The 17,203-nt window shown below is 38.5% G+C and overlaps 1 protein-coding gene across 1 annotated transcript in view; it reads right to left on the bottom strand.

Annotated features, from left to right (window-relative positions):
- Positions 1–12,616, bottom strand: part of BTBD7 (BTB domain containing 7) — a 79,758-nt gene extending 67,142 nt beyond the window's left edge. Inside the window, exon 1 of the mRNA XM_070752966.1 lies at positions 12,474–12,616. The gene's annotated coding sequence lies outside the window, so the exon portion shown is untranslated. The remainder of the gene's footprint in view (positions 1–12,473) is intronic.
- Between the last annotated feature and the right edge of the window lie 4,587 nt (positions 12,617–17,203).

The raw sequence follows: 17,203 nt of genomic DNA, 5'->3' as shown, positions 1-17,203 counted from the left end.
TATGAAAATTGGACTGGAAAAATTGATGCATATTGGTTTATTTTGCACATAAAGTTATTTCAATTTATATAAAAATTATGCTGTTAATTTCAAACTTACATACTTTTTTTTAGTAAAATGGATTTCTTTCATAAAATTAGTTATCTGGCTACAATGTGGTTGATTTTCAAAAGGATTTTCCAAATATTTCTAGACAAATATGTATAAAAAGTGACAATAATGGCACACAGCAAGGCCGGGGGGGGGGGGTGGCCCTTTTGTGGCAAAAATAAACCAATAAGGACCATTTTTTTTCAGTTCATTTATATTTTTCTTATGTTCAGGATTGTTCAATTTAGTATATCAAACCTTTTGGGGGGAAATTCCTTAGGGATTTGTAGCCTTAAAAAAATATAAATTGACACGAAATTCAGAAAGGATGGGGGGAGGGGCTTTTTGATCAAAATAAAAATATAAATCTCAATTTTTCCAGTTCAATTTTCATATCATTATGTTCATAAATGTTCAAACTAGTTTTCCAGTTGAAAAAGTTTTCAAGAAGATCAAATTCAAGTACCTAAAAAAAATATTTTTGGTCCGGTCATATACGAACAGAAACAGACTCCAAGTTATGATTTTTTTTTGCCCAGAAAACAATTAGCCACCACCCCAAAATTATTTTTTGATGATCAGCATTGTTAAATTGAGTAAATGAATGCCTAAGATTTTAAAGAATATTTCGGATTTGGAGCATAAAAAAATAAAAAGTGAAAATGGTTGCAAGCAGCCGAGGGGCTTATTTCTGATGTTAAAAAACCAGTAAGAATCATTTTTTTCAGTTCCTTTATATTTTTCTTATATTCAGAAATGTTCAAGCTACCAATCCCACACCAACTCAAGTAAAATAGAATGCATTTTGCAAGCAAAACTATCCATAAATTGAAAAAACTTTCACAAAAACGGGGGGGGGCATGCATTATATCAGCAAAATAAACCAATAAGAATTACTTTTTTCATTTCAATTTTCATATCATTGTGTGCAGAAATGTTCAGACTACTTTCCAAGTGAAAAAAGTTTTCAAATTGACCAAACATAAGCACTTCAAATGAAGAGTTTTCAGTCCGGATCGTATGTGACCCGGAACATAACATTAGGGAGGGGTTTTTTTTTCAGCAAGAAACACCCCACCCCCCAAAAAAAATTCTCATAGAGAGAACCCCTGAAATGATGAAAAGTCATGAAATTTCAAGTTTCAGATATGCAGGGAAAATTTTTTACAGGGACTCAAACTTGGCTTCGGATCACATACGACCCGAATAGCACAGCAGGGTTAAATGCAATGTCCCTTGATGTGACTGCATCACTTAATGACAACTATCTGAGCAGCCCCATTGCCATAATTAAGTCTGGACTGCAGGTCATTAAGCAAGGATCTCAGATTATCACAGTTTGCAATTTTCCCGCTGGCTTCCACAAGGTCAGTAGGGAAGCTGGTAGGAAATCACAAGTTCTGTGTGGTTCATAAACAGATTGATTTGTAGGTGAATATAATGGAGTGAAGTGGGCATGGGTGCTGTTGCAAGTGTTTGCAGTCTGGAGAGGGGGTTGATGCTGGTCAGGGGAAAGGGGGCTGTGGCTGTGATCTTGGACTCCATAGTGGGACTCTTTAGGATAAAAAGTGGTGGGAGCAATTTGCAACCTCCCCTGAGGGCTTCCCCATTAATTTTGCTTGTGTTAAGCTGGAAGGGAAGATCTCAAATACAGATCATGTAACACTGTAATTTTTGTAAGTGCAAGCTGGTTGCCAAGTCCCCAAATTGTGATCAAGGGTATCAAGATTACCAGAGCTTGAAGACTGGTCATAAATAACACTTGTTCAGCATAGTTGCAACTTCAGATAGATGCTGAATATAAGGTTATTAACCAAGCACTATCTATTTTTACAATCCCTACTGACTTCAGTCTTACATGTGGCAATAGGACAAGTTCCAAGCTAATGGTCTAATTCCTGAATTACATTTCATTATCAAGATAATCAATCCTTACAAAACGTTCCACATGAGATGTCCAATATACATTAAGCTTTTTTGTTTTTACATTAAATTTGTTTTCAAATAAAATAAAAGAACTCTTTGTGACCCTGCATTGGTTTGCCTTGTCCTGGTATTCAAGTTAATTATTTCTTTTTTTAAAAGCTACTGACTTATGAGGTATAGTTAATTCTACCCAAGGTTCCAATCACTGTAGACCAGCAGCGTCATATTTGCATCATCATGGCATCATCACATGACATATCGGGACTTCCCCCCCTTTGCTAAACCAGGCGTGGGCAACACGAGATACGAGCCACAAATTTGACAGCCCTGCCCTTCAAAAGCAGTGAATCTGCCAATTTTATTTTCATTTTCTTCTGTTTCCTACAGTAGTTTAAAATGAAAGAAACTGCCACGGCCAAAGGATGCTCCAAGGACTGTTAAGGGCCACCTGTTGCCCTGCTATTGCAGTTACTTAAATTCCTTTAAAGGATTTTTCATGGATTATCTTGATGTACATACACTGCTGCTGGAGGAAAGAGATTAAAATTATTATTTTTCTTACTGCTCTTCTCATTAAAATGGCTCTAAGTGGAAAATGTTATCTTCTAACCAGAACAGTGAATGATGTAACTGTCAAAAGCTCACATTTGTCTAGCCTTATTCCATACAAAAAGGACAATCCAGTTCATATATTACTTAGTGAAATTTAAAGCTGCTTAATATAGTTAAATTAATTAGGGATGTGCATTTGCTTTTGTTTCTTTATTTTAAATTATATCATACAACAACTATAAAAAGAAAATAAGAAGGGACAGGCTATTCTTGCATTAATAGGCACCTTACTGAAGTACAAACAGCAGTCTATTTTTTCAAAGTTATGATGACAAAAACCTAATAAATATGGTGCTGTTGCTAACATATTGACTTGCTTCTCTCAATATGAGCATAGCTTATTAATTCAGATCCTGTCATTTTGAGAAATAGTTCTTAGTACAAATTAACAGCTTTGTACACAAATAAATGGCAGACAAAGGAAGAAACCTAACAGATGAAATCTCTAGAGACACCAAGGACTTCCAGTTTATTAACCAAGCACGGCAAATTATGATCAAGCAACATTCAGTACTGCAAAGATCTGACAGAACTGTTTTAGAAGCACACAGCCGAGAGACTAGATTGTTTTGACAAACACGTCTCATTCTGTCTGCATTTTCTTTAGTGATTTTAAAGTAAGAAAACCAACTGTTTCCTTTTTAGCAGGTCAATTCTTAAAAACTAGAAACAGATGAAGACACTACTGCAATTAGGAAAGATTAGTACTTATGTATGTTCTGTGCAGCATTTATTTTTTCACACTGAAGTTATAGGACTGCCCATTTTAAGTACACAATTATTAAATTATTAAACAGTGCAGTCAGGCGGTAGGGAAAGCAAGTAGGATGCTTGGCTGCATAGCTAGAGGCATAACAAGCAGGAAGAGGGAGATTATGATCCCGCTATATAGAATGCTGGTGAGACCACATTTTGAATACTGTGTTCAGTTCTGGAGACCTCACCTACAAAAAGATATTGACAAAATTGAACGGGTCCAAAGACGGGCTACAAGAATGGTGGAAGGTCTTAAGCATAAAACGTATCAAGAAAGACTTAATGAACTCAATCTGTATAGTCTGGAGGACAGAAGGAAAAGGGGGGACATGATCGAAACATTTAAATATATTAAAGGGTTAAATAAGGTCCAGGAGGGAAATGTTTTTAATAGGAAAGTGAACACAAGAACAAGGGGACACAATCTGAAGTTAGTTGGGGGAAAGATCAAAAGCAACATGAGAAAATATTATTTTACTGAAAGAGTAGTAGATCCTTGGAACAAACTTCCAGCAAACGTGGTAGATAAATCCACAGTAACTGAATTTGAACATGCCTGGGATAAACACATATCCATCCTAAGATAAAATACAGAAAATAGTATAAGGGCAGACTAGATGGACCAGGAGGTCTTTTTCTGCCGTCAGACTTCTGTTTCTATGTTTCTAAATAAGAATAAAAACAACGCAACAATATCAACTACTGTAACTAAATCCAACCCTATCTAGCCTGAGAGGCTTTGACTGTTGCCCCCCCCCCAATTTTCAATTTATGAAAATTGTGCCACGTTTGTTAAAAGCGAATACTGCAATTGTTAAGTGAATCACGCACAAGTTAAGCAAATTTGGCTTCCCACATTCTCTCTACTTGTTGGATGCCCTCTGGGAAAGTTACAAATGACTCCAGAACAAAGGTTGTAAATGATCCAAGAACAAATGCAAAGGTTATAAATACAGTTGCCAAGTGCTTGAATCTTGACTACCTGACCAAGGGCATGCTGCAATGGCCAGAAATGTGAAGCCCATTCATAAGTTAACTTTTTTCATTGCTGTTGTAACTTCAAATGGTCGGTAAACAAATGGTTGTAATTCATGGACTCCCTGTAACTGTGTTGTATTTTATTTTTGTTATATTGTGAGCCACCTGGAGTCATCTGGGGTCAGGCCGCCCTCAAATCCAATAAATTAAATCAGAACACCCTCAAAAAATGACTTTCTAAAAACGGTACCTAGAGATAACCTACTTTCACGCATAAAATTTAACAGACATAACATAGATTAGAATAGAATGATGAGGAAAGAGGAAAATAGAAAACTGTTATCCTATCTGAGACTGCCTTATTTTATATTATACGGATGCATGAATGCACATATCCACATATCACTGTAGCCATTGGCACTTTTAGAAAGTATGGATGTACTTTATATTTTCCTCTTGAGAGTTTTTCCTCTCCTAACACCAAAGGGCCACCCAATATCACTTCTCTTGGACAGGAAGGATATATTCAGAACATCGTTTCAGCAGGTAAAAAGTGACTTTGCAAAATAAGTTACTGGTAGTTTGGATTTTTAGAACTGGGTAGAAATACCACTTCAGCTTCAATATATTTCTGAAACTCTGCTCAACTACAAATACTTTTTGCCAGCTTTGATAGCCTGGAACTCATGCAACTGGCATGGCAGTTCACATTCTGTCAACACGCAGCAAAAATTTTCCCAGAAAGCTCAGGTTCTACTGCAGAAAAAACTCCAATGCATTTGCCTCTGCTTCCTGCAGTTTTGGCACTGACTGCTGCAGTGACTTGGTCATAATTGTGCATTGCCCTTGGCTTATTCAGGTTTCAGATGAAAAGCCTGCAGATATTTTAAAGATGGAGGTCAGAAAAAGTATATTAAAATATTCTTACAGAGCAAAGGCCCTTTGGGCTGCAGCCAGCACCAATTACTATTGACAGAAGAAAAACAGAACATGCTTGGAGGCAGAGCGCTCATTCCAAAAATCAGCAAAGACACCAGAATCAGTTCAAGCACACTTGCAGCCATATTATATTATGTGGACAGGAATTTTTCAAAAGATAATCATTACCTATCAGATGGATAACTTTGCCTGTTCATTAGAAAGAATCAGATGACATCTGACATCAATGTGCAATGTGATAAAATTGTTGGCAATTTAATCTTTAATTAGATACTAATCTTCATGATTCTATCGTACTTCCTAAATCTTAAGTAATAAACTCTAAAACAGTGTTTTTCAATCTTGGCAATTTTCCCCAGCATATTGGCTGGGGAATTATTGGAGTTGAAGTTCATACATCTTACAACTGCCAAGATTGAAAAACACTGGTCTAAAGATCAGTTGCTAGGGGCCAGAAACTATTGCTCTTGTTCAAGCACATCAGATTAGCCACTAGGTGACACAAAATACCAGACTAGAATACGGGCTTTGGCCTCAACTACGGTAGTATGGCTCTTCTTACACCTTACATTCCAACATACAAAAGACTTGATGCTTATAACAGGCAGTTTTCCAACTGCTTTAATTCTGAAATCTTGATAGATGAAGCAATCTAATCATTCACACAAAGTGCCTTCCTATCCCTCTTCCCATTCTTTCTCTTTTAAAAATAGAACATAAATGTTGGTTGGATTGATGGAAAGTTTGCTACAGATATCCACATAAATAGAAGGAAATTGGATACAAAGAATACACCGGAACTCTTGTCACAAGCAAGGAGTAGGGACTAAGAAGCCGACGTGCCCAAGATGGTTGCCTACAGGTCAAATTCACTGTAATTAATTAAAAATGAGCAATTTATTACCAGAAACAGAGAAGTAGATTGTTGTAATATATTTGAAAAAAGAAAATGAAATGTACAAGTTTGCATCTAACCATACTATTTGTGGTATAACATACAACAGCAAAACCTCTGATTAGGAACACTGGAGTACAGAATTCACTATCTGCATTAAATTATCTGTGATTAAGAAAGAAGAGACAGATTAAGAATGAAGACCCAAAGCAACTGCAACTTATTATGTGAACATTTTTATTAAATCTAAATGCTTATCTTTGAACAGTTGATTTATTTCCAGGAAGCTAAGAGGAAGTAAGGGTACACCAGATCATTCTTGGCAGAAAGTTACCGTATATACAATAGTTACAATTGTTAATGTCAAGCTTGCATGACTAAATTTTAATATAGTGCTCAAAAAAATAAAGGGAACACTTAAATAACAGAATATAACTCCAAGTAAATCAAACTTCTGTGAAATCAAACTGTCCACTTTAGGAAGCAACACTGATTGACAATCAATTTCATTTTGTTGTCAGCACATTCAACTTTCTACAGAATGAAGTATTCAATGAGAATATTGCATTCATTCAGATCTAGAATGTGCTATTTGAGTGTTCCCTTTATTTTTTTTGAGCAATACAGTATAGTATAGTAGTCCTCAATTTATTACCACAATTGGAGCCAGAATTTCTACTGCTAAGCAAGGCAGCTGCTGAGTTGTGCCCAATTTTACGACCTTTTTTTGCCATGGTTGTTAAATGAATCACATGGTTGTTAAACAAATCCAGTTTCTCTCATTACTTTTCAGAAGCTACCTGGGAAATTGCAAAATGGTGTTCACATGACCCCAGGACATGGCAACTGTTATTGATACATGCCAATTGCCAAGCATCTGAATTTTGATCACATAACTGTGAGGGATGCTGCAATGGTTGCAAAATGTGAGGACATGATATTAAAGGAACACTACTAGCTAGACACAACTTACAACCACAATTAGGACCCCAATTTTGACTATAAGTCATTCTGGTTGCAAATCAGGCACCCACCTGAAATATTTTTCAACCATTTTTACTTTGGTTGTTAAGTCTGAATCACATGATTGTTAAAAGAATCATGTCTGTTAAGTGAATCAATTCTCCTGAGTGGGTAACTTTTGCCAAAAACGGGGGCGGAGGGGGAAGGAAATCCAAAATAGCAAAAAAAAAAAAAAAAAAAAAGTTGAAAATTTTGGTCATGTGACTGTTGGATGCTGCAACCAGTCATTAATGTGTGAGTTGGTTGCAGGAATCTGAAATTTTCCTGCATTTCTGACTGCAGGAAGGGGGAATGCATAAAATTTAATGGGCCATAATTACCCTTTCTGAAGCTGTCATAACTTCCTGTCTTGTCAGTCATCCAGGTCACGTTTGTCATAACTTCAAATAGCATTTAACCACTCTACTGGGCAGCATAATCATAAAGTTAACTTGGGCTATACCGACTAAATATTATGTTCACTTCTACACACTGATTTTCAAGCAGACAGGCTCCAGATCTGACAACACAACACTACAGCATGCTTGTACATGTGTTCTGAGATCACTTGTGAAAACAAGTCTCATATTCCATGTGTCACTATCAACCTTTAAAATCAACTAGCAGCAAATGGTATGCTTAATTGCAACACTGGCATGGTCTCAGTATATATGAGGTAATTAATTGAAATTAACTCCCCCCATCAAAGCCCAGATTGTTCCACTTACGGAAAAAAAGAAAGAATGGAAGGAAAAAAAATATTAAAAAGATATTGACCTTAAGCATAATTTAAACAATTACATAAAGGACACCTCTGTTCACATTTTCTCATTGACAATGAAACTTCAGATTCAATTCTCACATTATAATTTTGGATATTTATCTATGTTATTTGTATTCTGCCTTTTTTGTTTATGTTTTTACAAATACCAGTAATTCATGGTGGCAAACATATATACCCACCTTCTTTCTTCTATTTTCCTAACAACAACCATCCTGAGAGAGTGACTGACCTAAGCTCACCATCCTGGCTTTCACTGCAAGAATCAGGTAAATAGGCAACATGAAACTTTTAATATAAACAAATAAATTACTATAAATTTCCTATACATTTTGCAGGGAACCGATGCTAGACTGCTTCAACATGTCTATTGCAAAACTGTCACATCATGGGGCATGCTTTCTTCAAATTAACTTACGTCACACTATGAAAATTCCCTTGAACAGTTCTGGAAAGATGCAGGTGTGAATCACCAAAAATACCTTTCATTGTTACACTGACAGAAAACTTCATTGGATCAAAGATTATCGTATCAGCAGGGTGAACCGTGCAACTATTTTCTGAACTTGATTTTGACTATATGCGAAAACTATCACCTATTAGTTGTACTGTTAGGAACTGCATTCTATATAGACAAATGAAGAACCACCTCCCCACTCAGCTCAGTGACATCAGCATTTCATTCAGGTATCAGAATTGCTATTCCAGGCAGGTGTATAGCTTATTATCATTCCTTGAGCTTGCTGGGCCAACAACAGATAACTTGTAGCCTTACCTACTCTGAGTTTAAAATCTTAGGAGGAAAAAAGTATTTAAAATTAATTTCTAATCTACAGAATTACAAACAAAATCTACATATAGAATGGCATGAATTATTCACGCAAAATCTAATGCAATCTACTAACTGAACAAGTTGCTTAACCTTCCTGCAGGGTGCATTATGCAATATCACAATGGAGTAACAAAGTTATATGGCATTATTTCTCTATACCATCATAATGCATTTAATCTCCAACTGATGCACATGAACAGTTGGCAATCCTATTCTATCACAACTAGTTTCATATTTTAAGCTTCAGAAAATCTTTGCAGTAGGAATGTCAACTGACATTAGTACAGGTACAGATTAACAGAGTTGGAAGGGACCTTATAGGTCATCTAGTCCAACCCCCTGCCCAAGCAGACCCTATACCATTTCTGACACATGGCAGTCCATTCTCTTTTTGAAAGCTTCCAGTGATGAAGCTCCCACAACTTCTGAATGCAAGCTGTTCAATTCCCAAGGTTGTGTACTTTTTTTACTCTCCTTTCATTGTTCTCTTTTCCTAGTTTCCTAAGAGTGGGAAAAGGCTACACTATGCCACCTAGGATTTTTTATGATCTCTAATATTAATATGTTACTCTACTCTGAGCCATGGTTACAACCATTGGTACCCGCATGGGGCTGTTAAGTTATGAAATATATTGTAACATCACAACACAAAACCTGACATACACTGAACTTGTGCTTGATATCAGGATTCAAGTACAAAAGTATAGGCTTTGCATCAAAGATTTTGTCTCTTTTTAAAATAACGGGTTTTAAGTGAATTCCTCTTAATTATTTTTATTCTTGATTGTATATTTTTAACTGCTATTAGCCACCTAGGATCACAATGGTGAGCTGGTTGCCACATAAACTGAATGGAATAAATTAGTGTAGCCTAGAGAATTCTAATTGTAATATTTAGGGGGGGGGGAATCAGACCAAAAACACAGAATTAAAAAGTATTAAGAAGTGGAGAAAGAAGACCTTAATCATCTTAACTGTTTAGTATTATTTCTAAAGGGAGTAAAGGTTTTAATATTTTTTAAGACACATAGAATGTCTTCTGACTTTATTTCTCTTCAATATGCAGTCCACTATTATAAACTTTCTCTGTGTGGAATGTATCATTACTATTTACATATAAGCAGTAGTATTAATATTTGCAGAAAATATCTTCAGATAATAACTTTTACATTATTTCAAGTTTTAATATAAAAAGGTCTTAAAGTACACATGTAATAGAGAGAAAATTGCTATCAGTGAACAAATCTTTGAAATTGGTACAAATTACTCACATGCAATAGTTTCTGATGCAGGACAAAATGTATTAATTGGTTGTAGAACATAAAAAATGTACTTATTATGGTATCCATTATTAGACAAAATTAATACAGAAAAAAAATAGGTTGCATGAAAAATCTAGTTCAAGAAATGAGCTCTTTCATTACTATTCTATCCCAAATGTCCATTATCCCCATCATCCATGTGTGCAACTCCTCTGGAAACTAAGAGAATAATAGTCTATTCATCTACATTATTTTTCAAGGAGAATCTGACAGTATGTATAAAATAAGAAACCTTAGCCCTTAGCACTGCTTTAAGAAAAAAAATATGCAATAGCAAAAGGAAAAACTCTCCTTAAAACAAATATGGAACTAATTCACAGATATCTATATTTGTCAATAGGAAAGTCCCTGCAGAATACTGCAGACAGATATTACATTGCATCTTACACACAAAGTTAGTTGACCCATGGCGACAAATTGGAATGTTGATCCCAAAACCAGAAATGGAAGAATTGGGGACTACAGAAAAGCAATATGTAACAAAAACAAGACACAATTTCCCTTTGCAAACAACACAGCAAGTGGCTAGATATAAATTTCCAGGTATGGAATTCAGTGGTTCCTTTCAAGGAAGTAGTTTATTGATTCAGCCTCTGTCTTAACTTTTAATCAGTGATGCTAAGGATTGCTGGTAATTCTAAACCTGACAATTTATACATTAAGGACAGCACAGTACACACATTTTCACTAGTTTTTAAAGATGTTGAAGCTATTTTACCAATTCTGCTCTATTGGTTAAATTTTGCTAATACATCTGTAAATCTTGCCAGGAGTTAACACTAATTTGAAGAGACATCCACCCCCCCCCCACATACACAAACCCCAAGATCAGTGGGCCTCCAAAGGAAAAGAATAGCCACGCCGTATCCAATATTGGTTAGAAAAGCTTTTATTGTACTACAGGCAGAAAAAAGCTATACAGAAATCACCAGAAAAACCATGGTTAACTTTGCCAGATTCATACCAAGATAAAAAGTGCAGCATGCAAATTCATTCTCCCACCTCTGCAGGGATCAGCAGAAATTAATTTACCAATAGAAAATTGGGCATCTGAGTCACATCCACTAGAATGCCAAAAACCAGCACAGGACCTGGAGTGAGCTTGTGGATGCACTTGCTCAATGCACAAATCATACACCCTTTATGGGACTGATCTTACTCTTTGCTTATTTAGCCAGCAGGGGCAGCACAGACAGACTTAAAACACAATTTTTGGGACAATTTCTTGAAAGCAAGTCCCATATAAGTGTACACAGGGATTTAGGTTCTGGTCAAACAGGCCAAAAGAATGCTGATCACTGGATCTTCAATGCCTGGTGAGTTTTATTTTAAAAAATCCATAACCTATCCGAGAGGATTTGTTGCTCTCCTGCTTCTTGGGATCAAAAGCAGCACTTGGGCGTCAATCAGAAGGATGTGTAAAGTTCTTGCACAAGCACAAATTTCAAAAGCTCCGAACCGAGGCCATTCAGACATTCTAAATAGCAAAGGTAGCCTCTATAAAAGGTAGGCGGGAGAGGAGCAAGGGGGAAAATAGAGAGAGAGAAAGAAAGATTAAGGGGCGTGCATGAGTGCCTTCCATCCCCTGTCCTAATGTTTCTCTTCTACTAGTATCATGTACATCAATAGGATTAGATCTTTGTATGCCACCAATACGTACCAAATAAATAAATACAATAAAGACGGAGCGATGCACACACAGCCAATCGGCTCCCACTAGCCAAGAGAGCCCAGGATCTCTGCTGCAAAGTAAGAGAAGGGAAACTAGGCAAAGGAGCCGAAAGAGGAGAATGCGAAAATGAGATGATGGGGGGGGGGGGGGAGGCAAGGACGAGCTTCGGGACCCACGCGTGTTTGTCACCCACCCAGAAGGGAAAAGGGGAAAAATAAAAGGCTGGACGTCTCTTTTGCAAGCGGCACAGGGAGGCTGCCAAGAAGTGAACCGTCGGAGGTTTTGTTTTTTCTAAAAAAAGAACGGCTGAAAAGTAGGGAAGTCCTTCAAACAAAGGCGGCCCGGGGCTCAGCGAAGAGCCCACGAGTGGGGTCCCCCCCCACCCGCCTTGTGGCCCCAGGTAGCTTTTGTTTGGGAAGGAGAAAGGAAAGGAACAACTCCAAGCCAAAGCAAGCAAGCGCCGCGGCGGCTGAAAGAAGAGCGCCCGGCCACGCAACGGCTGAAGGTGGCCGGTGGAGAGAGTTCGCTGGCGCGGCTCCAAAGCCCCCCCTCAGGGGGGAGGACGCTGTGGGGCGGCGGGAGGGGGGATGCCATCGTTCCCCCTCCCCACCTTTTCCCCAGATGCCCTTCCTTTCAGCCCTCCTTGGGCTCCCGAGCCTCCTACTCACCGCGCGAGTCTTTCACGGCCGCCCGGAGCTTCCGCCGCTTTGGCTGTCGACCCCGGCCCGACTTCAGCAGCTCCCGCCGCCGCCTCCTCTACCGTCTGCCCCAGCCGCCTTCGCGGCCGCCATTTTCCTCCCCCGCTCCGGCCAGACTTCTCGGGAGGGCGGGGGGGTGGGGTGGGAGGAGGGAAAGGAGGAGCCTCCGCCGAGCCTGCGCGGCGGCGCCCGTGACACGTGGTCCGCTCGGGAGGGGCAGCTGTCGGGCTGCGGAGGGGAACCAAAAACAACAACAACAACAAAAACCATACTTGCCGGAGGGACGTTGATTGGCCGGCCGATGGATCCTCTCATACCTGGTTGCAGTTTTGTCCGCGGAAAGAGATTCCGTCGTGCGTTTCCCGGCGCCTTTCTTCGATGTTGATGCCTTTAGTTGGGGCGAGAGGGGAGGGAGCGCGTACAGGAGGAAGACGACCTTGCGGACGTTTCTCCTGTTGCAGTTGTGTAGTAGTAATCCTTACTCGAGGCCCGAACTTTTGAATTCACACGTCGGGGCGTGTGTTTCCGAATCAACGCCGGATTGCGTTTGGGATTCCTTCTTCCCTCAGCGGCTGCAGCTCGTTCGCAGGGGACTCGCTCGCCCTCTGTCGCTCTTCCGCTTATCTTGTCCCCAAAAGGTGTTTTGTTCCTCAAGACGCAAACTGGACTTTCTGGTCCCGTCCCCCCCCTACGAAGACGTTTCGTTTCTCCTCCGAGAAGCTTTTTCGCCTGTTAGCTCTGAGCTGAAGAAAGTTCTCTGAGGAGAAGCGAAACGTCTTCAGAGAAAAACCAGAAAGTCTTGAGGGGGGGAAAAACACCTTTGAGACAACCGTGACCTGGATGACTGAAAAGCTCCCTAGACCAGTGTTTCCCAACCTTAGCAACTTGAAGATATTTGGACTTCAACTCCCAGAATTCCCCAGCCAGCGAATGCTGGCTTGGGAATTCTGGGAGTTGAAGTCCAGATATCTTCAAGTTGCCAAGGTTGGGAAACACTGCTCTAGACATTACACGTGTCTTGTTTCTTGCTATTTATGTTGTGTCTCAACTTCTTGAATTTAAACTTACCCGCGAAGGTATTAAAAAAAAAACCCGGAACGACCGGCCTGTCTTGAAAAGTGTATTGGAAATATCCTCGTTCCGCTGCTGCCTCTCCACCCGCCTTGCCTCCTCTTGCTCTCCGGTGCCCACGACCGGTTTTGCTGCGGAGACACCGTTCCCTCTTTTCCGCCTGCTGCTGACCACTGGGGCGCTGCTTCAGCTTTGGTGTAGATAAAACAGGTGCCAGGCTGGTGGCAGTGGCATTGAGGTAGAATTGACATTCAACCTGTGTTAGGCATAGTTCCCTCTAAGCTGAGCAGTGAGCAATCGCTCACTTAAAAATCATAATGAACTCAGAGTTTTCCAAACCTGCCCAGAAGCCGAGAGAGAAAGAGTGAGAGGGAAGGAGAGAGAGAGGAAGAAAGGAAGAGAGAGAAACAGATAGAAAAAAGAGAGGAAGGAAAGAAAGAGGAAGAGAAAGAAAGAAAGAGAAAGAGAAAGAAAAAGAATGGGAGTAAGGAAGAGAGAAAGAAAATCAAAACCTAGTTTGAAACTAGCTCAACTATTTAAGTGGCATTTTGATATTGATAGAGTTGCCCTATTATGAGCTCACTGTTATAGACACACAGTACAGTATTTTATTTTGAAATTCTCTGAGGCAAAACAAGGTGGGTTTTTTGTTTGTTTGTTTGTTTGTTTGTTTGTTTGTTTGTTTGTTTGTTTATTATTTCTGTGCCGCCCAGTCCCGAAGGGACTGCCGCTCAGACACTATACTTTTCCGCCCACCCCCCCAAAAAATTAGAGGGAACACTGGTGTTAGGTAGCCGACCAGGTTTACTTTTGGGTGTGCTATTGGTAACGAGTGGTAAACGAGTTTTTAATTTCAATCATAATGTCTTTGAAAGTCATCCAGAGTCACTGTGAGTTGGACAGCCATATAAATGTCCTAAATAAATAGTGATATAATAGCAACATCCATAGTAGTGAATGGTAGAATGATGAAACAGTATTTATTACATAAGATGTAATAATGAGTGCCATTTTCTGCATGCATTGTCACACCACATACAGTATATGCAAAGGGGTGAAGCATACGATGCAACATTGAGATGCTGCTTTCATTATTCCAAAGAAAGCAGCCATCTCTTCTGGACACCCATGTGATGTAGCATTATGATGTAGCATGTATTTTGTGAATGAATGTATGAAAGATCAAGTAGTATACAGAACAAGGCAAAAATATTCGTTGTGGAAAATTTCTGCTTATTTAATAATAATAACAATAATAATAACAACAACAACAACAACAACAACAATAATAATAATAATAATAATAATAATAATAATAATAATAATAATAGAATTTATATCCCGCCCCTCTCGGAGGACTTGGGGCGGTTTGTGCAGTATGTGAAAACAAATGTGAGAATGAATGTGAGTACAAAGCAAGACACTGTTCTTGGAACAAAGACAGTCCTTGTGTGATGATGCAGTTACATCTATGTAAAGCACTAAAGAGAAACTTGTCAAGCTTTGATGGACTACTTGAACTTTGTTGTAATTACAGTATAGGAATAAAGGTGGTTGCTAGCTAGACAGCATGTTCCAACTCCCCTCCACCACTCTCTGCTACTACTAGTCATAATGATGTACTTTCTTTGTTTTCCTTTCGTTCTTTATTTTATTCTGTTTTGTTTTGGCTTTGTTTAAACTTCTTTTTTTATTTCTTCAGGTTTTTTTATTGTTGTGAGACACCTAGAGTAGCACCATGGTGACATAGACATCAAATAAATTTAATAATAATAGATTGAAGCCTTTTGTAGACTAAGGTACCAGATAACTAACAGTCTGAACTGGTCTTTCCACACATCATCCTTAGTGAAGCATGCAAACTAGTGTCTGCATTTCCTGCATCGGTTGAGGAGAACACATCTTTCTCCTTCTGCACCTGAGGATAGAAGAAGAAGCAATGGGTGGAAACAAATCAAGGAGGGAAGCAACTTAGAACTAAGGAGAAACTTCCTGACAATTAGAACAATTAATCCATGGAACAGCTTACCTCCAGAAGTTGTGAATACTCCAATACTGGAAGTTTTTAAGAAGATGTTGGATAACCATTTTTCTGAAGTGGTGTAGGGTTTCCTGCCTAAGCAGGGAGTTGGACTAGAAGACTTCCAAGGTCCCTTTTATTCTATTCTATTCTATTCTATTCTATTCTAGCCACTTTTTATAAAGTTACGATTGAGAGCATTTAAGCAAACTGCATCACTGGTTGGTTTGGTTGCAACAGTGCCTCAGATAGAAAGTCCATTCAGAAAGTGGTAAGGACAACTAAGAAAATTATAGGAAACTTGCTTACTTTCATTCAGGATGCTGCTTATAAGCGCTATGTGCTTAGAGCTCGAAGCATTCTTAGAGACCCCACACACCCTCTTCATAGTTTGTTTCTGTTGCTGCCCTCTGGCAGGAGGTTTCAAAGTATTTCTACCTGGTAAACTCACAAGATTTGTTTTCCCCCCGCCGTGTACATGAATACATCCAAACTAGATTGTGTTGTTTCTCCATGTCATATATGTGGGTACGTGCATAATTTTGTATTTATTTATTTATTTATCTTATTATGTTTATGCAGTGTATATTAGAGGTGGAGACCCTTTGAGAGCTGTATGTGACAAAATTTTATTTTAATGTATGCTGATTAATGTACATTCAAAGTAACAATAAAGTCATTCTAAGTCTAAGTAGCAAATGTTCCACTCCAATTCTTCTGGAATACAGACCTAACCTGGACAGCTTAACCCTATGTTGGATTGATATGCACAGGTGCATGAATGTATAAACAAATGGAGTTTATTTCAGAAAGTGAACAATTAAAATTATAAACCCGCACAGATTCCTGAACCAGAAATTTAAGAAAAAATTCAAAGGCTACTGAAAAATACTACCTATTTAAACTCTTAAATTCAACAGTAGTTTTTATTTCATTGAAAGCCTTATTCAGGAGTGTATGGGAAGTTCTTCTGAGTAAATATATGCTGCATCATGTTGCATAGCTCCTGAAATACATTTTAATCATTGCCTTGTAAACACATACCTCTTGAAAGTCTCACTGGGATCACTAGCAATTTATTAGCTGGAAAGACTATCTTCTAAATGCATCATTGGTTTTATATGCCAGTGTCTCAAAGTGCATCTACAATACATGGCTAGAACATTTCTAGCTAAGCCCTGCCTGTGGTTTGTAACAAAGATGAAGGCTCCTTCATATTGAATGCTGCTATTAAATAACTAAAGAAAGTGCCTCATACTCTTAAAAGCATGCAAACTGCCATTTTGATTCAGTACATAACACAACGTCTGCACAGAATTAAGGAGTATGAATTTGTTCTGAAAAGTAAAACTATAGCTGGAATCTCCTGAAGCTGTAAACCTAAACAGAACAACTTACCAACTTAATATTTTATTTCAGTCACCTGAACTGTGTTGAAGTCCAATACTTTTTACTTGATAGCTAAAAGTTCATATTTTAAAAGAACATGATAGAGTAAGGAAAATCATTCCAGCACTTCAGTATATTCAATAGTGCAACATAGTGGGTGATATTGCATTTTAATAAGATAATACTTGCTATTGCTAAATATTTCCTTCCCTCCATGATT

Source organism: Erythrolamprus reginae, chromosome 1, assembly GCF_031021105.1.
Source record: "Erythrolamprus reginae isolate rEryReg1 chromosome 1, rEryReg1.hap1, whole genome shotgun sequence".
Classification (NCBI taxonomy): Eukaryota; Metazoa; Chordata; class Lepidosauria; order Squamata; family Dipsadidae; genus Erythrolamprus; species Erythrolamprus reginae.
The sequence above is the reverse complement of the archived record's forward strand: the minus strand, read 5'-3'. Positions and strand labels throughout refer to the sequence as shown.